This window comes from Coenobita brevimanus, chromosome 114 (assembly GCF_032717465.1).
Source record: "Coenobita brevimanus isolate Jiangsu-jjx chromosome 114, ASM3271746v2, whole genome shotgun sequence".
Lineage (NCBI taxonomy): Eukaryota > Metazoa > Arthropoda > Malacostraca > Decapoda > Coenobitidae > Coenobita > Coenobita brevimanus.
In genome coordinates this window covers 21960107-21983945 of record NC_137067.1, presented here as the reverse complement: position 1 = coordinate 21983945, position 23839 = coordinate 21960107, and positions in this window count along the sequence as shown.

The window sequence follows — 23839 nt, the reverse complement described above, 5'->3', positions numbered from 1 at the left end:
ATTCTCGTCCTTAGAGAATCGACAAAGCAAGCCAGCATAAAGTAATCATTGCTTGATTTTTAGCAAGACAGTTCATTGTCCCTACTCTCAGTATTATTGAGTATTATCCTTTAATATTGCATATTCTTTAAAAACTCCGTGACAATTGGCGACCTCATTCCAGGATATTAACTCCTAGCTCTATAGCTATACACGAGATAATACTCACTCGTTCATACTTAGGTATATATCATTAAAGTCTATAGGCACTACCTTACTGGTGATTATTGATTCATTTTTATTAATTTACATAATAGTTTTCACAGTCATTTGTTTGTTTAATTTTCTTTCTTTACCAGTTTAATTAGATAAAACTGGTCACCACTAACCTGTGCCTATAATCTTTATTCTCGATTATTGACATATTTCTCTGAAAAAAATTGCAGTCAGTACTGAGTTGCTAGTTTATTAGATTGAGTTAGCATCACGTCCACCAGCGTCTATGTACAGGAAGCCAAAGACAGCTCGTTTTGAAGACATGGCTCAACTGTACCAGCTGGATGATGCAGCTAAGCAGCTTCAGTTTCTTAGCCTGTTTGAGGGTCCTGCCCTCGATATTCTCCACAGAATTCGTGGAGACAATCTCACGTATGAGATGATGAAGGCCGCACTCGTCAAAGTGTACGGTCTCACAGTTGACGATGCCAAGAGTCAGTTCATTAGGGCGCGTTTACAGGATAAAGAGACTGCCGTTCAGTTTCTTGACCGGCTTACTGCTTACTTAGATGAGTGGATGGAGAAAGATGAAACTCCTTCCACGCATGAGGGGATAATTGACCTTATGCTGCGCATGCAGCTGGAAGTCGTGGCCTACTGAACTTATGGCTCAGCTTAAGATCTGCCAGGTACCCCAGCACAGTTCTCTAGTCCCACAGCAACAGTGAACACCCCTCCACAGATGGCCAATGTTCCTTCTCCACAGGCAGTGAGTACGACCCCTCAAGTATCTAGTTCACAAGGCACCATGTTTGCAGCATCATTTACTCAGCAGCCTAATCAGTGGCTAGCTGCTTCCTCCACAGGTCCTCCCACAGGTGACAGTACCTTCCTTGTTCAGCCAGGGTTTGTGGGAGACATTCCTGTGAAGGTCCTGAGAGACAATGGTTCCTCAGGTTGCTCTGTCAAGCAGAGTCTAATTCGGCCTGAGCAGTACACAGGTCAACAGATCCAAGCTAACCTTATTGATGGGTCAGTGAGATTGTTCCCTGAGGCACGTATCCAGGTGGCATCTCCATTTTACACTGGTACGACAGTTGCAGTTGTCATGCCAGAACCTTTATTTGACCTAATCATAGGCAATATTCCCGGTCCCAAGGATAGTTGCACTGAAGATGACGCTACTCAGACTTCGGCTGCAGTAACATGAGCCATGGCTGAGGCTCCAAACTGTGTCACCCCAGTGACCACTGAATCGCCGCAAGATCTGATGTGTAGCCAAGTTGTTGTTCAAGAACAACACTCTGACCCGACACTTGCTGCCGTGTGAAAGAAACAAAAGAGTAGAGTGATAAAGTATTCACAGGGAGGTCGAGCCAAGTTCCCTTATAAACAAGGACGGCTCTACCATGAGTCACGAACACCCGAGGGCGAGGTTCGACTGTAGTTTGTCGTTCCCGCCAAGCAGTGTTAGAATGGGGTCATTGTTCAGCCTCAGGAGGTCACATGGGCAAAAGGAAGACCCAGGGCTGTATCCGAGCTGACTTTTTCTGGCCAGGGATGGGATGAGACATAGATAGTTTTGTGCGTTCCTGCAATGTGTGTCCACATACCACTAATCAGGGACATGTCCTTCCTGCGCCGTTTGAAACCACACCCGTAATCTCTGAGTCAGTTGAGAGACAGGACAGTGGTGAAGTAGGTGCAGACCTGATGTCTCGCCTGCAAATTGCTGATTAATACGGGCAACTGTTGTACACTGGGTTCCGTAAGATAGGCGTTCTCAGAGATTTGAGTAATCCAAGGACCAGCCTGGTTCCCAGTTAAAAGTGTAGACCTGACGTCTCACCTGTTGGCCCCACAGGACACAGTATGTCCAAGGCCTGTACATACCTATGTATCGTATGTTAAGGGGGGAACTCCGCAGAAACAGTCCAAGGCTGTGTATGAATTACCTTGTGGAATGTCTCGAGCTGTGGGTCTCTCAGAGGATTCTCGGAGAATGCACAATATCCACACGAGTGTTCACACCCACTGTGGGTGTTAAAACGTGACCTGCCAGAGATTGCATAGCAATTCTCAGCTTCCTGTCATTAATCGTAAACGTAGAGTTAGTTAACCAGTAAACTGGGTTCCATTAGCAGATCGCAGCGTTTGATGTCTTGCACAGACACCCAGTCTTTTTGCTCATGACCACGTTCCCTGGTTAATTTAGCGAATTGCAACGTTTGATGTCCTGCACAAACGCCCAGTCTTTTCGCTAATTATGTTAGGGTTTAACCAGTAAACTGGGTCAGCGTTTGATGTCCTGCACAAACGCCTTGACTACGTTTCCTGGTTAATAATGTAAATAGTGTACTTTTTGTAACATAAGTACTGATTGCTAGGCAGAGAGAGAGAAATGACACTTTTGATGCTCCACCTTAATTCCTTTCGCAGGTGCAGCTGGTGTGTGCAGCATTGCCATGCAGATTAGCTGGTCGTCCCTGTCGCATGCTGCCGCCCCTTCTCTTCTGCCTCGTCATCATTATTTACTATAAATTTGTACTATATGATTTAACACATAGGTACAGTTACACCACAACTGTCACACCTACACCGTGTATTACATACACTATGCTACATAACAATTAGTTGTTAATGTAAATGTAACGAACTTTTTGCTCAGTTTGACCTGAGTACAGGATTTTTCACCATCATCACGGAGTTTTTCCCTCAAGCTTGCTTCTATTAACGTAAATACGAGGTTGTTTCGCTCACTGGCGACTGTGACTTTCTCCTGTGGCAGGATAGCACACACACACACCACAGTGTGAATCTTGTGTGACTGAGTTAGGAATTATATGTATGTATATTGAATTTTTCCTAAGAAAAAAATTTCACCTTTTGATGGGGCGTAATGTCATGAGTCGGCTCTTGACATCATTGGTGGGAAACCGCGAACTCTAGTAGAATCCCAGTGTTTATCGTTCAGTTAACCGCTTACCCGGTCGGGAGTGTTTTTCAGGCAATTTTTCGGTGTCATAAACGATCGTCTTTGTGCAAGACATTAGCACTTCCGCTGAGCGATTTATTGTGGGCGTGTTTCGCTCATTCTAGCTGTTAGCAATGCGGTCACAACACTTGCCTCTTTCCCATGATTTGGAGTTAGTCAAGGTTTGAACGCCGCGGAAGCAGGTAGTGTGTGGCAGTGTCTTTCCTATGACGCAGTTCCCACCGCTGCTGTATTCCCACCTAGCTGTGATTGGCGAGAGACTCAATGAGAGCAGTGTCCTTCCAGTAATGACGCCCAGTCATCCACTTTGTCCACTTTTCTGACCAGTATTTTCTTTTCGTATTTTCCTAGGTTTGAGAGTTAGCTTTTGAGTGAGCAAGTGAGTGCGATCTGCTTACTTTGAATTCATTTTGAAATGTAATGTAAATTTATTTTATTGTAATCAATAAATTCAACAGTTCTTTTCCTCGAGCTTAATGTAATGTAAACTCGTGTTTTATTTTCCATATTAAGCTTATTCTAGTTGCAGCTCCTAGCTTGCATAAACACTTTGCTATTCATAACTGGTATTTAGGCCAGTCCTTTCGTATTAAGCTTAAAATCCGTTGTGCCATCTAGGAGTTAATGCATCAACAAGAATCTGTTATCATTAATAGAATCAGTTATTGATTGTCAGGGGTGAAGTTACTTTCTCCAGAGGCTAACAGTACTAACAAACAGCAATTGTGAGGAATTAGTCTCTGCTGTGTACTGTTGACAAAGTTTATAAATTCTCGTCCTTAGAGAATCGGCGAAGCAAGCCAGAATAAAGTAATCATTGCTTGATTTTTAGCAAGACAATTCATTGTCCCTGCTCTCAGTATTATTGAGTATTATCCTTTAATATTCCATATTCTTTAAAAACTCCGTGACAAGGAGACACAGGAGCATAGGTGACATGCCAGGCAGAGCACCGCTGCCTTCGTCTCGTGTTCCATAAAAATCTGAAGGCCCATAATTATAATCTGTCCCCCATCCCCTTCCCCGCTGCTTCACTCGTCCTTCACTACCTTCCTCTCCTCTCCCTCCCTGCATGTACCACGATCCTTTCTGACTCTACCGGTCAGTTCTACCTACTTGCGTATTCTACCTTCCTTCCTCATAAGCCTAGATATTGAATGCTAATTATTACTGATGAGTTTAGCAACACAGGCACAGAAATAAAAAAATATTCACTCTTGCACCAACATTCTCTACCTGTGGCTTGGAACTAATTCTTTTTAAGGTAATAAGAATGTTAATTATATGCATATCGACTGCACGGGGGTCGTTAAGACAGACGTTCAGTTTATGCTTCCCTTAGAGCAGGAACTGCAGAAATCGTTATATACTGAGGTGTCCATTTGTACCACTATGTGTACAGGGACAAAGGGACAAATGTGTCCACCAGTATGATCGGCCGACGAATAGATCTGTTTTTTTTCAAGTTGGTGGCTGGACTTGAAAACTTTAGGAAAGGGAAGTTAACTTATACACAACCGTACAACTGGAACAAATTCCTGAATATGTTGCACAAAGTGCAACCAAAGATATGGTGAAGATTCACTAGACCAAAACCCAATAGCAACGGGGGTAACATACAGAATAATGAGTACACAACATTACTGAAACACAGGACAATGATACAGCTTCCGGCAGTTATGACTCCTGTCGGTTAGATTTACTTATCGTACTAAGCTGTGCATCCACCAATGGCTAGGCCCTGGACAAATTACTGGAGCACGACTGATGGCAACACTTTCCAGCCTTAAACCGTGACGCTGACTGCATCAAGTGTTTGTAGAATACCCCTAGGAGATGCATTGCTTAATTTTAATGATACCATAATACATACTTTCCAGCTACAAATCTTGATAATCGTGTCCAGCTACAAATCATGAAGAATTACGCAGTAATAATGGGCGTTCTTTACCACTATTGATTCGTTGCTTTGTTTTTAGTAGTACTGTACTTTACGTCATTCCTGGAAAATTTCCTGAAGATACTGATCTCTTGTAGGCCGTTCTTTATAGCTACAGCTCTTTACCGGTGCGTCCAATGGTCGGAGGGTTTGGTGGGTGTGTCATAAAAGATTTTGTATAAACTTGTAGAGAAGTTTTGTAGATTAGTTATATATATATTAAAGTTGTGGACGAGCGGTTGTTATACATTGAGTAGCTTTGTAAGTAGATAATCTTGGTTCCCTTTTGTCATGCAATGACAGGAGAGGTAAAGAATAGTATGGGACTATTTTTATATGTCTTGGAAATATTAACAAAGTCTCTCACACACGAGTGAAGTATAAGTAGAGTCCCACTAGCTACCTCCTGTCTCTCTCTCTCTCTCTCTCTCTTCCCTCTCGCCCATGTTGCTAGGCTCGTTCTCCCTACTAACTGCCGGTTCTATGGCCTGTCTCCTTCGGAGCTCTGCTTCCTAAATTCTGGTGAAGCTGGGGTCGTGTCACGTGTGTTACACTGTGGTTGGAAAGTTCCAGAAACCTGTGTGTGAGTATGTGTGTATGTCACTAGGCTTTGTTTGTATGCTATCTCGCTGACACACTACCTACATCATCCCCTGACTTGCTACTTCCTGTGTATTGTCAACATTTCCTCAGTTAACTTGCAAGATCACTTCCCTTTCCCAGGCTTGCATGGAGATGTCTATCTATCTATTTATTTATCTATCCATTATGATTTGTAATTATAATATGGAGTCCTGACATTGCTCGGCTGCACCGCTGAAGGTCCTCCGACAGCAATCATCATTGACATATGCTAATCTACTAGTACATAATATTGATTATAATATTGTATACATATAATATTTATAGTAAATTGCAATGATCTAGTAATATTACATTTTAAACAAGTTGTATACATATTTGAATAAATGCCATGGTTGTTGTATGACATTTTGTAAGATGTGTATGTATAACAGACATACGCATATAATTGTGCAATGGTAATACTGCTAGGTTATTACATTACATATTGAGTTATCCCTTTAGTAATGTCTAATATTTCACCTAACTTGTAAGATGATTCTGGTAATGCAGAATTGTGGTATAATTGTATGACTTATAATATTGTAGTAACATTGTGCTAATACGTAATTGTAACATTGTGAATTGTTACATAATTATATTGTAATTGTTACATTGTAGTAACATTGTAGTAATACATAATTATAACATTTTATGAATTGTTACATAATATTGTGGTAATGCATAACTGTGTTGGCCTTATAATTGTAGTTACATTTTGTAAATGCAACTGTTACATAATTGTGTTGGCCTTATAATTGTAGTAACATTTTGTTAATGCAACTGTTACATAATTGTGTTGGCCTTATAATTGTAGTCAAAGTTACATAAAAGTTACAACTTGTTAATGCAACTGTTACATAATTGTTACATATTGTTTGTAGTTACATAATTGTAGTTAAAGTTACATAAAAGTTACATCTTGTTAATGCAACTGTTACATAATTGTTACATATTGTTTGTAGTTACATAATTGTAGCAAGTGTAACATAATGCAAACGTTTGTCGTTACATAATTGTTACATATCGTTTGTAGTTACATAATTGTAATAACTGCAGTCCTGACATTGAATCCGGTCATGCTGCGGTCGATGATATGATGTGCCATGCCACTAGCTTGTGGAGACAACAATTTGCTTTTTTGTTTGTAGTTTATGTGGTATTTTGGCATTTGTAGTAACACACTTATTTTCATTTGTGTGTTATGTGATCTTACTCTATTTCTTTTTCTTTCTTTTTTTTTTCTTTTGGTATTGATTTTCTATAGTTTGTTTTTCTTCGTTTGTCTGCGCTTTTTCTGTGTTGTTCATGGTTGCATAATTGCTGGCTAATTTCCTAGGGACCCTTTTTTAAGGTTTAGTTTATATTGCACAGATATTACTGAAAATGATATATAGCCCCATATTTTGTTATTTTATATAAAAAAATATATATACACTATATACAATATTAACTATATACACTGACTTGTTGTTCACTTGTACATATCGTGGGCAATACTGTATATGTGTCAGCACTGTGTGGAAATCATTGTCTTCACGATTGTGTTGAAGATGTTCATTCTTGCTAACGTCATTTGTGTTGGTCATTTTTTTTTCTTTTTCTTTTCTGGTTTTCCCTGTAACTTAATTTATTTGTTTCCACTAGGTAGCTTTAATTAATAAATGTTTAATAAAGTTCTTTGAATCGCTCACTGAGTAACTGTGATGGTTTATTTTCTTTATCACTTTATCTTTTTTACTTTGTCCTTTAACCTCAGAAATGAGAAAACGTTTCGTTCATATTAAGTCCGGACTACTTATACGGAGAACAAGATCTCTGTAGTCTGTGTATTTGTACTGTTTTTCTCTCATGTTAAGCATCCCATCTTCTTGTACTTTTTTCTCTACTACTCTGCACAGATCCAAATTGCATATTTCTGTTCATTGCACCAAAAATATCTGCCGTGGGTATCGTAACTTTGGCACCTGCCAATTATAGTTCGCATCCCTGTATTTAACAATGGACGATATATAAACATACGTCCATCTGGAGGCAGAAAATACGGCACCTCATGCATCGCTTATTGGTTGATCTTTCCCTGTGATCTGCTCAGTCAGTAATACCTATAATTTCAACAAAGTGTATATATTTTGTTTGTAACAATATAATCGTTTCCTATCACACCAGTGGAGTATTTACTTTGAAGTTGACGCAGCAAGAGAGGCAGAAAACCGAAATCGTGAGATAGTCGAGATGATGATACACGGATTTTAAATGAACTTAATGAAAAAAAAAAACTTTTTTCATTTCTTGTGGAACTCTCCTTGTGGGGGAAAAAAAATTGCAAAATGCTTTCAACTTTATCATACCATCATCATCATCATCATGACCTTCGTTCCCACCTTAGAACATAGTGAGGCAGCGTTCATTAACAAGGACAGAGAAAATATGAAAACAGAAGTGGGTTTAGAGAGATGATGAATCAACGTGTCAATAAACAAGACATGGATGCTGAGGAAACAAAAGAGCCGACGTGTGATCTAAACAGATGGATGAAATATGTTCGGAAGAGCACATGGCAGATGCTGTACCCCTTTTCAATCTTGTCAGCCAACGAAATGGTCTCTCTCCTACAGACATTATGAAGCTCACTTTGTGTACGAAGCGCTAGGCCTGAGAAGTGAAGTCGAAAATTCTGAACACTTGAATGTCTGGGGAAAGGATAAATGTTTCACTGGGCACTGTTGGTAGCTCTATTGCTGTTCTTTCCTCTGCTTGTTTCTGCTTTCCTCCCTTCCAATATTTCAGTGGCAAATCGGATTGACATGACGGAGAGAGGGATATTTACTACATATTCTGACTCGTGCCTACAACTTCCAAGAATTTACCTTGATTTTATCCACTCACTCGATGTAGTGCTTTCATCAGGTTTCTCTGCAGTAAGTGACTATGTTATATCAACTAACTCAGGAAACTAATAAAAATGTCGTGTTATAATCCACGCAGCTCTTTCGAACTCTATCATATTTCCACAAGACCAACACCTCGTTAATTTTTGCCATCTCAGCCTTTGTTTTACGTGTCACCCACACCTGGTTCTTTTTTCTCCTACTTTCATTATAATTTTTCCCAAAGAGAGAAAACTACTGAACGTGCTGACCCATTAATAAGGCAAACGTGTGGCGTTTATTTAGAGTGGTTCATGGTGATGGGGCTTGGTGAAGCAGGGTGGTGGAGAGGCCGGAGGGGACAATGAGGGAGAGGGAGAGAAGGGAGAGGGGGTGGGAGGGAAGGAGGGAGAGTGGCTGCGATGGAGAGAGGGAGAAATATAAAATAGAAATGAGCGAGGAGGGATACTGGATATGAGAAGAGGGCGATAATGAGATACAAACTTGGAAGGAGGAGATCAAGGAAGATGAGGAAGGACGAGAAGAACTAAGAGAATGGGGGTATGGGAGTGAGAGAGGGAGAAACAGACGGTGACTCTCACAGTTATTCATTAGCGATGTATAAAATACACTAAAGAATTTCCTCAAAGAAGACGAATAAAAAATGTAGAATATACTTGTGACTCAGCATCGTGTTGGTGTGAGGTGGACCAGTTAGCCTTGTTAACAATACAGTATGCTGCCTGCAACGGTATGGGGAACTTTCACCTTTATCGCCCGTGGCAAATTACTCATTAACTTTTTTTTTTTTCTGGTAGACACGTGGGTAGCCAATGAGAGTGATTAATGGGAAGCCAGACGGGCGGACAGGCGTGGTGATGGTGGGGGGAAAGAGCGAAAGAAAAAATGGAGATGCAGACGGGGGGATAAAGAGAAATGAATGGAAATAGTTAATGTTAACGAATGAAAGACACAGGAAGGTAAAAAGATAAGATGAAAACAGAGATAATGAGACAGAAAGACAAACCGACAGACAGGCAGAGGAAGAGAATGGAGGGAAGGAGGAAGGAGGTGAGAGGAGGATGGGGTGGAGGGGAGAGAAGAGTGAGGGTGGACCATGGAGGTATATTGAGTGGACTGGTGGAGGGCCCGGAGGGTGTGAAGGGTGTGGTGTGTGGTCTGGCCAGGAAGTGAGGCCCAAGCATCTTAAGTGCAACCCTTCCCTACGCTAATCATGGGACACATTTATTAACAACACGCTCGCGATTATTCCCAACCATAACTAGAACTGTCATAACTAAAATACATTTCAGGCTGAGTGAAGCGCATGAAAAACATACACCACCAATTCCTTGTAACAAATGTGTTTATAAGCAGTGACATGAGAAGGGTAAAACATAACGCACCCATGTCCCTTGTTCTCCCTGCTAAAATGTATCGTAATTACGACAAGGAACTTATGCTTGTTCCATTAATCTACCTCCAGCTAATGTTGTCCCTGATCAACAAATCTAAAATATCATCGGTACTTTTAACTAAGGTTTGGTTGTGCAGGAAGAGAAATGAGAAGAATGCACTCCCTCCCCGTCCCCCCCCCCCTGAAAAAAAAAAAAATTAGTAGCAACAAACCTGATGGCGGTTAGTCTGCTAATGGACGTCACATGACCAGACTATCTTGCGTTCAGGAGACTTTTTGACATCTGTTCCTTAGTTTTTTTATTTTGCATGATACTCCTTGATATTCTCAGATAAATTATGTCTTATTTGTCGGGGTCACGATTAGTCTATTGCGGTACTCTATTCCAGCTAACGCCAGACGGATTTATTCAACTGAGAGTTAAAGAAGCCTGGGAGTGTGAATACTTTCATTAGCTCTCTAACAATCAGGTCAATCCATTTTTATTTTACTGAAGATGAGTCACAGAGGCCTGAGGTCGCTATTATGGACATAACTTTCTCTAAAAACATAGAAGACATAATGAAAAAAAAAGGTTATGCAGGAAAGATACTAGACCCTACTAAGATGCTGGGAATAAAAGCCAAGGGCCGTGTTCTTGTGAGGTAAGCTGGCTCCCCCACATCTTCCCTACTAGTTTATTTCCACATGACTATCGAGCCAGGTAGACGAAGTCGATGGTCATTGGTTTTGTACGAAATGTATGTGTGTGTCTGTGTCAAAACTCAAACATCAGAAAGTATTGATTGTAAAAGCAGACGTTATTAATAAAAGTTGTTTAGAGTCACAACTTGAGTTCACGTGTCACTCAACCAGCACTGGGAGTCATCCAGGATGGATACATAATAGTCAGGTTTTCATCTAACAGTATTATTACAGTCTACCTGACTCACAGATGACGGGTAGACTTGTTGTTACGTATGAAGGTATGTCGACATTCACATGGCACAAATAACGTACAAGATTACCCGTCATCTGTGAGCCAGGTAGACTGTATTAATACTGTTAGATGAACACTTGCCTATTATGTATTCATCCTGGATGACTCCCAATGCTGGTGGAGTGACATGGGAACTCAAGTTGTGACTCTAAACAACTTTTATTAATAACTTTTCCTTCTACAATCAATACATTCTGAGATTTGAGTTTTCGACAAAGACACACACATACATTTCGTACAAAAATAATGGCCATCGACTTCGTCTACCTGGCTCAGAAATGTGCCATATATAAATTACACTGAGAAGGCAAATGTTCCAGACAGTCATCTCTGATGATGTGCCCAAGAAGAGGTGTTGGTGTCGTGGCAACCTCCATAGATTGTACTGGATGAATAGCCAGTTGAACACTGGATTGACAGGCTGAGTAAACAGGAGGGAGAAAGGAATGTATGTCTGTCGTGTGTGTGTGTGTGTGTGTGTGTGTGTGTGTGTGTGTGTGTGTGTGTGTGTTACGAATGAGCAGTAAGATCGTTTTAGCAAAATTCTATTAATCAATCTGTTTCACGCACACCCTAGAGTCGAACTCGCGTCCTTTCGAGCCACAAAGTAGGTACAGAAGCAGTAGATAGTAGGTAAATGAAGGAAGACAGGAAATAGACAAGAATAAGATAATGTTACTCTGGGTGGAAATGTTCAGCGACGGATTAGAAAGTAAGATGGCAGGAGGTATGCTGTGCAAGAGCAGGGCCAGTGGAACCCCAGGTCGATCGTAAACTGGGGCAGAGAGCAGTGTGAGGGTTTGAACTGCGTTAAAAACACCAGATTGATCCCAGGAGGGGGCAGAGAACAGTGTGAAGGTTAGAACTACGTTAAAAAACCCTAGACTTTTTTTTATTTTTAATAACAGAACGGAGGAAGGAAAAACAAATGAATAAAAGAAAAACAAATCCATGCACCAGATTACTGGTGTCCTCTGTTCATATAATACCGGTATCTGTAACAATTAGACTTGAACAGCAATAGGTTGAAGTTTGGAGGGAAACAACTCTGGGGAAGCGAGTTCCAGAGAGATGCAGTTCGGGGAATGAAAGAATTCTGATAGGCAGAAGTTCTCCAGTATGGCTGAGTGACATTCCAGTCATCAGCGCTGCCAGCTGCCCGTGTAGCACGGGGGAAGGCATGGAGAGGTGGCACCATAGATGCAACTTCGTCTGAGCATTTGCTGTAGAAATATCTGTAAAATAACGCAAGAGAGGCAACATTCCTTCTTACTTGTAGGAGAGGTAGTTTATTAGTAATAGCAGGGTTATTAATAATTCTAACAGCTTTTTTCTGAATCTTGTCTACTTGTTTTAATGCAACCCTCCACATCCGCTCCACAAGGGTGAGCAGTATTCAAGCTGAGAGCGCACATGACTCCTATAAATTATAACTAACTGCTCGTCAGTGAAGAAGTTACGGACTCTGTACAATAATACAAGCTTCTTTGAGGCAGTTTTAGCAAGTGATCTGACATGAGAGGTCCAGCTGAGGGCATTGTTAAGTGAAACGCCAAGAATTTCAATACTTTTGGAAATGGGAATATTTGTAGCACTGAAGGTAATATACGATTCTGGCAATACCTGCCTATTAGTAAACTGTATATATTTAGTTTTATTAGCATTAAATGAGACAAGGTTGTTTTGTCCCCATTCACTGATCGTGGATAAGTCTTGATTTAAAGAGATAGCTGTACTGAGGTGAGAGTTAGAGATATCGGACTTTGTAAATGGATGTCTGAGTGTGAATGAACTATGAAGTGTTGAGTCATCTGCATATGATTGGATGGGATTGTGGGTGACAGATAAGAGATCATTACTATGAATGAGGAACAGGGTTGGTGTCAGAACTGATCCCTGCGGCACGCCAGCATTAACTGAGTGGAAAGTGGAATATAGATCATCTACTTTTACTCTTATTTTTCTATTGCTGAGATATGAGGAACTCAAAGGAACAAAAGAGTTTAGTCCATAGCAAGGGAGTTTGGACAACAGGGAATGGTGGCAGACTCTGTCGAAAGCTTTAGAAATATCCAAGGCTACTGCATGAGTTTCACCATCCAGGTCAACTGATTGATGGATGGTATGAATCAGGAGATTGGGTATGTCAATGGTGGATCTTTCTCGGCGAAAACCATATTGTCTATCACTAATTAAGTTGTTGGATTCAAGATGTTTAACTATGTGCTTATTAATTACAGTTTCAAAAACCTTACCAAGAGAAGACGCGATAGCTATTGGTCTGTAGTCGGAAGGGTCAGAGGAACTTCCTTTCTTTCGAACTTGGTGGATACTGGCTTCTCCCCATAAATTAGGAAATGAAGAAGTAAGTCTGAATAATTTTGCAAGAACCGAAGCAAGTTCTGGGGAGCACTTTTTCAAAACAATTGGAGGAATTCCATGTGGGCCTGGAGCTTTGTTGGTTGGTAAGTTGTCTAGGATGGATTTCACGTACCAGTACCTTGTCTGTATTTTAAGTGGAACAATGTTGGGAGAGTCAAGTTATAGTGCTGGGACATTCTGGCTGGCCTCCTTTAATGTAGAATTTCTGGCAAATGTACTGGCAAAGATATCTGCTTTCCCACGCGGGTCATTTGTAATGTTGCCATCTGAAGATTTTAGTGGGGGAATGGATGATGACTTGTTAGAGTTATTATTGAAAGTATTGGCAGCTGACCAGAATATTCTATTGTCATTAGGGTTGTTAAGTAGTTTTGATGCTTGCTTTTGAAGAAAGTTTGATTAAGCAAGATTTATTACAGCTTTTGCATGGTTTCCAGCAGTTTTAAATTGAGAGAATGATTCAGATGTTTTTGATTTCAGGTAATAGTTATATGCTGATGACTTTTGGGCTGTTGCTCTGGCACAGCTGCTATCAAACCATTTTGGAGAGTTTGATCGTTTAGTGAATTGCTGACTTGGTATGAATAAATCCATACCAGGTAGTATTAAATCGCAAATGTGGGACTGGGTAGAATTGATATCACTAGAGAAGAAAGACTGCCATGGAATGTCAGCAAGATAATTTCTAAATTCATCCCAGTTTCCCTATCAAAGTGCTATCGGGTCACCCTAACAGGTTCAGAATGGGGAGGTTTGGGGGGGCTAACTAATGAGGCTTTGATGAGATTGTGGTCAGAGGATCCAAGTGGAGACAATACCTCTATCCTGTACTGATCTGGATTATTTGTCAGGAACAGATCCACAAGATGGGCATTATGGTCAGGATTATCTGGTATTCTGGTTGGTTGCTTTACCAGTAGCGTGAGATTAAACGATTCTGCAAACAGCTCGCACTCTAGACCAGCATCGTCAGTCCTGGCAGAGTGCAATAACCATTCAACATTATGTATGTTAAAATCACCCAAAATGGTAATTTCGTTAAGGGCAAGATTAAGGTTACTCAACTGTGTGGAAATGGAATCAAATACACTGGGTTCAGAAGAAGCATTGGGGGAGTGATAAACTACACAGATATATTTGGTGATATTTCGACAGTTTAGTTTATACAGCGAGTAATCAAAACTGCGTGAAGTGAAGTTTAAAATGGTGTCAACTGCATATTGGGATTTGATATAACAACAGGTGCCACCCTTATTACGGAAGTTTGTGAGGAAATGGTAACCAGGAAAACAATATGAGGCAGGGAACAATGGAAAGGTTAGAACTGCGTTAAAGAATTGCATGTTGATCCCAGGCTGGGTAGAGAACAGTATATGGGTTAGAACTGCATTAAATGTCTTAAAAGATCCTCCACAAAACCCATCGACATGACATACATACTCCTCCACCAGTACCAGTCATGAAAGAAAAACCCCTGGCATATGGCATATATTCTGTGTAGACGGTGGGTATTAGCATCCAAGTGGTGATCTGTGTAGGCGTATGATGCTAAACGAGGAGCGCGGGAGGGCTGTTGGTCCTCAGGAAACGTAGTGAGCAATCTTTGTCCAGAGTCGGATACATTAAGAAAAGATAGGAAGAGAACAAAAACTATGACGTGATGGGTATGTTGTTAAGGGAGAGTGGAATTACAAATTGGGCCGGAGATCGGATTTCTTGTCATAATCTAGTAGGGAAAAAAAATGATGCAGAAAAATACAACAGGAACATGTGCGCCAGTAAAATGTACCCACGCTTATTAAATACATAAACTGGTGGAACAAAATGAGCTGTCAGGATCTCAACAATTTCATCAACTCATCGTACTCGTTGACTGGTCCTCCCATGGTCGCATGTTCTCTAATTTCTAATCCAGTTAACACCGTACGATTTTATTCAGCTGAGTAAAGCACAGATTCCTTAGAGTGTATATACTGTTATGATTGTTGAGGTTCCCTAAGACACCTTGTTTACATATTTGTTTGTACAAATGGCAGCTTGACATTCTCCAGTAATTCATTTATATAAACTATGTCGATACATGACAAAAACAAGCAGAGTACATGGCTATGGACAAGGTGCTGGAAAGCATTCTTAGAATCGTATTATCTTAGACGATAATACGATTCATTGTTTTTCTGTCAGCGTCAAACATCATTTCACGTGGAACAACACGACAGGTTAGGTAAGATTTTGTTCCTTCCAGAACGATTAGTATTTTCTCGTTCATAAAAAGTTAAGAGTGTGCACTAGAGGATTATGCAAACATACTTATACTTCATCCAGTAACTATGGTTCGTTTTCATAGTACTTGATCAAACTACATGAGTCCTGAACGAGTGTAACACTGATGCACATAAAAATGATCATTTTCACTGACTTTTTATTTTTGGGGGGAGGGAGGTGGTGGTGTGTGAGCTTCCCAACTAAGTTCCAATATGATAACTACGATTATCAAAGGCAGCGCGGAATATAAATGCGGAAAATATAAACTGGACAGGAGTGCTGGTGTTAGTACAAGTCTGAAATACTGTGACTGGAAAACACACTCCAGAGGAAAACACAGAATCAACTTTTATATACAAACTTACGAGGAGGACAGGTGTTCCTACTGGTCGGAACAAATAGCAGCAACTGGGAAACCAGCCCCACATCAGCAAAGACGATAGTACCTAACTAGTACTTACCTCAGAGGGATGCAGCCATAAAAATCCTGTTCTCACCATTGCGTCCCAGATACTGAGTGTTTATATACATAATATTTTTTGTTCTGGGTACAAGAGCTGCCTGCTATCCTGTCCTGTAAGACACATACTAGAGACTCTGTGGATATTATCAGACATCCAATGCAGCGCCTGACATCATACCACACTGGTTCCATGCCGCTGTAATAATCAGGGCATCTACAGTAATACTGGGCACCACGCACCTGCGACAGTGCAAGTTACTTATGGGATGGTAAGAGAATGAAAGAAAATTAATGGAAACAGAAATGTGCCAAAAAGAACAAGAAAAACAAAGCACTAAATATAGCAGAGGGACATAGAAGAGTAACAAGAATTTTGGGGTACACAAGCAGTGACGCAGGTGTACCTAGGTAAGACAGACCCAGGTGATCCCATACCACGATAGGGTTCACACACAACATTATCTCCACCGCAACCAACATCAGCATCATTGTACCGCAGATGATATAATATTATACCACATACTGAAACTGTGCTTAAACACTGTTTCTTATAATTTCTACCGTCTGGCCTATTCACAACACTGAAACCGAGATTTTTACTTGCTGCTGGTTCTTTGTCCTAACTATGATTTGTTTTTCCAAAAAATAAATAGAAAAGTCTGTTGTTCCTTCTACAAAAAAGTCTAAGTTCCAAGAGGGAAGTGATTGTAAGTCTGTTCATAAATTCGACCCAAACATGTAAATAGTGTGCCATGCGGACCTGTTGCCTGACCGTCTTCCCGTCTCATTTAGGGCCTGCCCTGATGTGGCCAATCACCAGGGTGTTATGTGGCGGTCTCATCACCCTGCCATTCCACCAATCATTACCCTGTTCCCCAGCGCCTCTCCCCATCCACCCATTCGACATGAATACCCACCAGCCTCTATTAATTATATTTTCTTTTTATCTGGCTATTGATGGTTATCCCGACACGTCTAGGGCCAGCTTCAGTTTATCACCATTGCTCTCTTCCCCTTACATCCTTCCGGCTCCCACCTTTCCATACTAAAAACCACCAGCTTCTCTTAATTACCTTCATTTAGGATTTGCTGCCTTAACCCTTTGCTAGATACCTGGCTGGTGGTCCGTTAAATCGCTGTCAAACTTCATTGTTGTTGCATTGTTGCGTGTCGTACCTTTACGGCTTTTGCCGAGTCTGTTCATCGTCGCAGCTGGAGGTGTGTACACATATTAGATCTTTAAACATTAATTCAAGCACAGTTACGGCTTAGCTCCAGGCTACCTCGTCCGTGAGCCTTGTACCTCTCATTTAACTCATTTTCTTGTTACAGTTCAACCTCCTGATTACTGGACGCACAAGAAATATTCCACCCTTGTCTTCCAAAGGCAGTGTCGTGCTGTTACACGTCGTCCAAGCCGTGCATCTCCTTTGTTACGTGCCGTCTTCAGAACCACCCAACCCGTGCATGCAAGTGAAACCCCCGACCGCCCGAAAGACGAATTCGTGCATTGTTGTCTGGCTGGCTAAGCTAATGAACCAAGCAGTAATTTTTGGCTGTAACGGCAGCCATGTTGTGGCGACAGCAACTGGCTGAGGTGTAACAAGTCCGTGCTGCTCTTGTGATGCCAGTGACGCCATCAGGATGGCATGGTCCTGATGGCTTACTACACCACCCACACTTTATACTTATTGATCCATTACAAGTACGGTTGTCAGTACGGCAAATGGCAGAAGCTGTGGTTGGTTCAGGTGAAGAGTTATTATTCTTAAGCAAAATAAATTCTCCTGGAGATAAAATACTTAAGACGTCGTCGGACTGAGTGCATTAACGTTTTCAAAATGACGGCGCCTTTCATTTATTCTTCCTAATTTTAGATATATTTAGTGCAGTTGTGAGCTGGACTCGCTAACTCATGCACCACGGGCTCCTCCATGTGCTGTGTGGTTCCAGCCTGCATGACCACCACCCAGCTAGCGGTAACCATATCATTACACTTCAATCTACACCAGTTTCCCACCCAACTCCTCCTTCAATACTCTCCCATCCCTACACCACACACACCCCTCACCACACCTCCATACCCTCTTCCACACCTCACTTCCTCACTCATCCCTTCCCTCCACAACCTCAACACGCCCTGCCACCACCAAATTTCGTCCACATACTTTATTTCTGTCCGGATAGGTAATTTTTGCTTCAATCAATTTTTGCTGTCGAAAGCTGTCGCTGAACCGGTCTATTTCCATCAAACTGATTAATGGCGGCTTACCAACCAATTTTTCGGAGGCGATGCATATCACACGATCGAATAATATTGTAATAAAGACAAGTATTAGTGTCTGTGAGAGTGAAGAATTTTTTCCCTCCTATTATTTTCATTTTAACTGGTCCATGTATTTTTTTCGATCAGTTTCTTCCGAACCATGTATTTTTCTACACCATGCTGAATTTACTGGGGAAATTAATGTTACCTCAGCAGATTGTTTTTGTGCCTTACCGCCCAATTTTATCGCCTGACCTACACCCAAGGAGGCATGAAGATGAGAGGATAACAAGGTATTGTTTTCTGGCATATTTCCCTTGGCGATTAGTCTTGCATATGACACCTTCATGATTCTATTCTGTTTCATTCCCATTTTTTTTTTATACAGACAAAGCTTCTTATGAGTATCACAGATGAATATAATACCAAATTCACTGTGGTGTCGTATTTCGTTCTTCACTTTTACTCCTAACAAACGATTTTACCCAGATTAAGAAAAAGGTTGGGTAGTGAAGGCATAAGAAACATCCTTTACTCTTTTGCTGGAAAAAGTCATCCATAAGCAGGAGAAAAAAGCCTGGTGGTGGCAATAAATAAGTTTAAAAACCTTCTTCATGCGCGGGAGTTAACACACTCATTTTAATAATAATGCGGTGAGAAAGACGTGATATGAGGCCTCCTTATCAGACCAAAGTGCAGTGCAAGGAGGCAGATGGACAGCATCGCCAATGAACACAGGATGCCAGGGAGCCTGCAGGGCTGTCTGCTGGAAGAATGAGGTGGGGGGGGGGGGCTAGCAAGAACGTAAGTAATCAACAAGATAAGAACTGATCAAACCTTCCCCTAGGCTACGGCAACAAACAGTCATGTTAGAAATCACTGTTCCTATTTCAGTTCTATGAGCGACCAATTAGGGTAACAAGACCCTGCCCAAAGATGTTTTGCAGATAAAGAGAAATTAGAAACGTGCAAGGAAAACAGTTATGGAAAGCACCGGACCATTGCCTGTGAAAACAACAAACAACCGTATCTTTATAGCCAATACTCCTCTTTTCACTCTTAAATAACGAACAGACTGGGGTAGATCACACTGATTAAAGATCTCGTGGTCGGCCAGGGAAAATAATGCATCAGAAACCTAACATCCATATTATCAAGAAAAACTTGGGTCAATGAATGAAAAAAAAAGGGGGGGGGGGGCTTCTTTAACATGCATAGAACAAGGACTGCCGACACTGAGGGTAATTCAGGAGGGGAAGAAAAAATTACCTTTCAGTTACCATGTCTTACATACTGGCAATGTGTGTACAATTACTGGGATTTGCTCTGATTAAGCCCAAGTAAATATGTACATCAGCAGTGGATAATGGCTCAGTATATCAGCACCCACACGGTAATGGACCTTTAACCCACAGAGTTCAGGCAATAAGCAGGAACAAAGATGTCACTATAATACACGAACACATGTACAGCTAAGAGAGTAGTAGCAGTAGTTGTTGTTCCCTAGGCAGTCTGGCCGAACAGCCCCGATTCCCTTAGGAAGGCCATGGCCGAGACTGGGCTTTCCCACAGAGCTCTCAAAGAGCGTATGTTGTGTTGTTGGCATAGGTGATTGTGTGCAATCCAGTCTTCCATAATGTGCTTAATAGTATGGGGTGCTGTGTTGCATCCTGGACAGGCATCAGCGACGGAGTCATCCAGCCTCTTCTGGTAGCTTAACCCTAGATAGGTAAACCCCCATGAGGACTCCCTTATAGGTAATACGGGGTATGACATACCCCAAACAAAATAATACTAATAATGGTAGTTTGCATTTGATTTATATAAATATGCTTCAGCACACACAAAATACAACTTATTTGCATTCACTCTGGCAAAAAAAGTTAAATGTAAATGAAAAAAATAATTTTAAAATTTGGAAAAAATATACAGTAAATTGAACACTTCAATTTCAAAATTAACCGTAGGAAAAATAGAAACTAAAATGGAGACTTCTTGGTTCTTCTCTTGTAGACCGATGTCGGGTCCATTTGTAAATAAAAGGAGAAACAAATTAAATGAAAAAAAGTACAAAATGCAGGGGGCCAAAACTGTAGGAATAAATAAGTACATAATTTTTGGTCATTTTCCATGGAGCTGTTCTGTTTTGGTCTGTGTGCATATATTTACTTGTAATATCACATTTAGCAGGTAGAATGAATGGTAATCCCTGACAGAAGTTACCTTACAAGGATCTAGGTGCAGTCACTGCAGATGAGTGAGGTGTGCTCACCACACACCGGGGTTCAGCATGAAGGTTCGGCGGTCCATCTCCGGTTGACCTCTTTTGTTCTGCATTTTGTTGTAGGTGACATATGCATTGATTGTTCCTGCGTTGACCATGCCATAAAACATGCATAATGGCCATCGTCTTGTCTAATCCGGGGTATGACATACCCCAAGACATCACACGATAGGTAATCTGGGGTATAATGTACCCCAATGGCTCTCACACGATTGGTAATCCGGGATATGATATACCCCAAGACATTACACGATAGGAATCTGGGGTATAATGTACCCCAATGGCTCTCATACGATTGGTAATCCGGGGTATGATATACCCCAAGACATTACACGATAGGTAATCGGGGGTATAATGTACCCCAATGGGTCTATAGAGCAAAATTAGAGCCAGTTACAGGAATGACCCCACCATCACCATGAAGGGCTTGACTAGTCAGGCAGGTAGAGGAACAGAGAGATCTCTAGGTCTTAAGGTCATAAAGGTACTGTGCGTGACCTAGGAGCGTGGGGTATCTGATACCCCTGATTACCTATCTAGGGTTAAGAGGGCTGGAGGGTGCCCACATCTCAGCCTGGCCAATAGGACCCTGTCCTCACGAGGAAGACAGGATTCAGAAGGGTGGATGTCAGGAGGCCGTGCATGCAGCTGTGTGTTGTTTTTAAGTGACTGAATAGAGTGGCGAGTGATCTGAGTGTGGATATGCTTCTGGAAGCTGGTCTGAAGTGGGCGAGGGGGGAGAGATGACAGTATTTGTGTATGGTATCGTGTGCTGGGTGTTGTTTTGATGTTCCTTGGTGTGGGTGGATATGCTGCCATGTACTGTAGTGGATGTTGTGGGTTTGTGGAGGTTGCAGCAAGAAACTGGGTGCCTCTGATGTCTAGGTGATCCTTGACTTTGAGGACTTTGGTTTCTTGATGTAGGTGGTCTGTGGGTGTAGTAGCTGTGCAGCCTGTGATTATTTTTAGGGCTTGTAGAGTGTTGTAGTGTGTTTTGGTGAGGTTAGAAGCCCAGGCAGGGCTTGCGTCATTCATCACTGAACGTATGTATTGTTTGTATACTGTGGTGGCGGTTTCTTTGTTATGTCCGAATGTTGTATGGGCAAGTTACCTCAAAGCACTGAGTCTTGGTGTTATTTTATTTTTAATGTTTGTGATGTGTTGTTTAAATGACATTGATGTATTGTATGTTACACCAAGGATTTTGTGTGTGTGTGTGTGTGTGTGTGTGTGTGTGGTAGGGGAGTGTTGTTTATGGTGAGGTGTGGGATGTGACTGTGTTCTGCTGTCCAGTTTGTGAGAAGGGTGACAGTAGATTTGGCTGGGGCTATTTTGAGCCTGTTTGTGGTGAACCATTCGTGTAGTGTGTTTAAGTAAGGTTGAATGATGTGTGCAGCTGTGTTTGCGTTTTGGTGCATACATGTAAGTGTTATATCATCTGCACAGGAAGCTATGTGTATCTGTGGTGTGTGGGGTGTGGGTACGTCGTGCTTATATGGGTTAAAGAGTGTAGGGGACAAAACAGATCCTTGGGGGACGCCGTTTGTGAAGTTTCTGATGTTAGAAGACTGACCGGCACATCTGCCTGCTAAGTAGTTTGCCAGCCATCTTTTTGTGTTATTGTGCATGTTTGTGTTGAGTATTTTGTTTGTGAGGTTGTGGTGGGGGATGGCATCAAAAAGCTTTGCTAATGTCTAGTGTGATTAGGAGTCTTCTGTGTGGTGGCCTAGCTGAATTCATGCCATCGAAAACTCTGTGTAAGGTCTGTAAGAAGGGTGTTTGTGGAGTGTAGTGGCCTAAAGCCATGTTGTGACTGGGCTAGGTGAATGTGAGGTGTGACTAGTTGTAGTACCAGTCGTTCAGTGACTTTAGAGGGGGTACGGAGGAGTGTGATGGGGCGGTGTGAGGAGGGTAACATGAGGTCTTTGTTGGGTTTAGGGATAGTGATGATATTGCCATGCTTCCAGATTTTGGGTATTATGTTGTGTGAGTAGCTGCAGTTTGATATGTTGGTGAGTGCTTGTATGCCTTGTGGTCCTAGGTGTTTAAGGTGAATGTTGCTTATGTTGTCTGGTCCACAGGCAGATGAGTGCTTGAGGTTGTTAATGATGTGCTTCATCCGGTTGTAAGTGAAAGGTACGTAGTCTGGGTCTGTTAGGAACTGTCTCTTACATTGGATGATACGTCGGCCTTCGGGATGGGGGTTTAGATGGCTGACTTATGAAAAGTGATTGATGAGAGTGTTTGCTTGTTGTTTGTTTGAGGGTATGGTGTCTGTTGTTGTGATGGCAGCGTGTGATTGTGTGATGTGGTCGTGATGTGCGGGTTTGGTTGGCCCAACAAAATGAAGTGAGTTGTTGGGAAGGAAATGATGGTTAATTTGTTGGTCTGAGGTAAAAATAAAAAATGTATGTATGGTAGTTACAGCACATTAAGATTTATGTCACAACCACACCTCTGAGGTATTGAAATAGGAGCACCCTCTCTCTCTCTCTCTCTCTCTTGCGCACACACACACACACACACACACACACACACACACACACACACACACAGGGGGGGGGGAGGCAGTATACGAGTGTGAGTGAAAGGGAGGAGGAGCTGGTCAGTTAAAATACATTTATACCTACAGACTGCACAATGGTCATTCAGGCAGATAACCATTATGGGTTAAGATTTTAGATGGGGAATCTCTGCAACATCCACTTCCTTAGAGGATGGACGGAGGATGGAAAGAGAGAGTGGGGTGTGGGGTAGAGGGAGGAACGGAGGATGGAAAGAGAGTGAGAGGTGTGGGGGAGAGGGAGGGACAGAGGATGGAAAAAGAGTGATGGGTGTTGGGGAGAGGGAGAGGAAGGACGGAGTAGGAAGAGGTCAGCCTCCAGGAACAGTCAGTGAATCACCAGTGGTAACAAAGGCGGGGCACAATCATACAACAGAAGGTTGCCATGTTCAAGTCAAACACAGCACCGTATACTGGTGGCGATAGCTCTTTGAATCACGTGTATTTTATTGGCCGTTGTTTGGTAATTCCAGGCAATGACATTAGTCCAGTCCTCTACCAGTGTGAGCTATATTCAACGCCTTCAGTGTGTCACTCCTGAGCCGAATGTTAGCGCTTTGGGTAACAAGGAAAAAATGGAAAACACTCCATTTGTTTGAG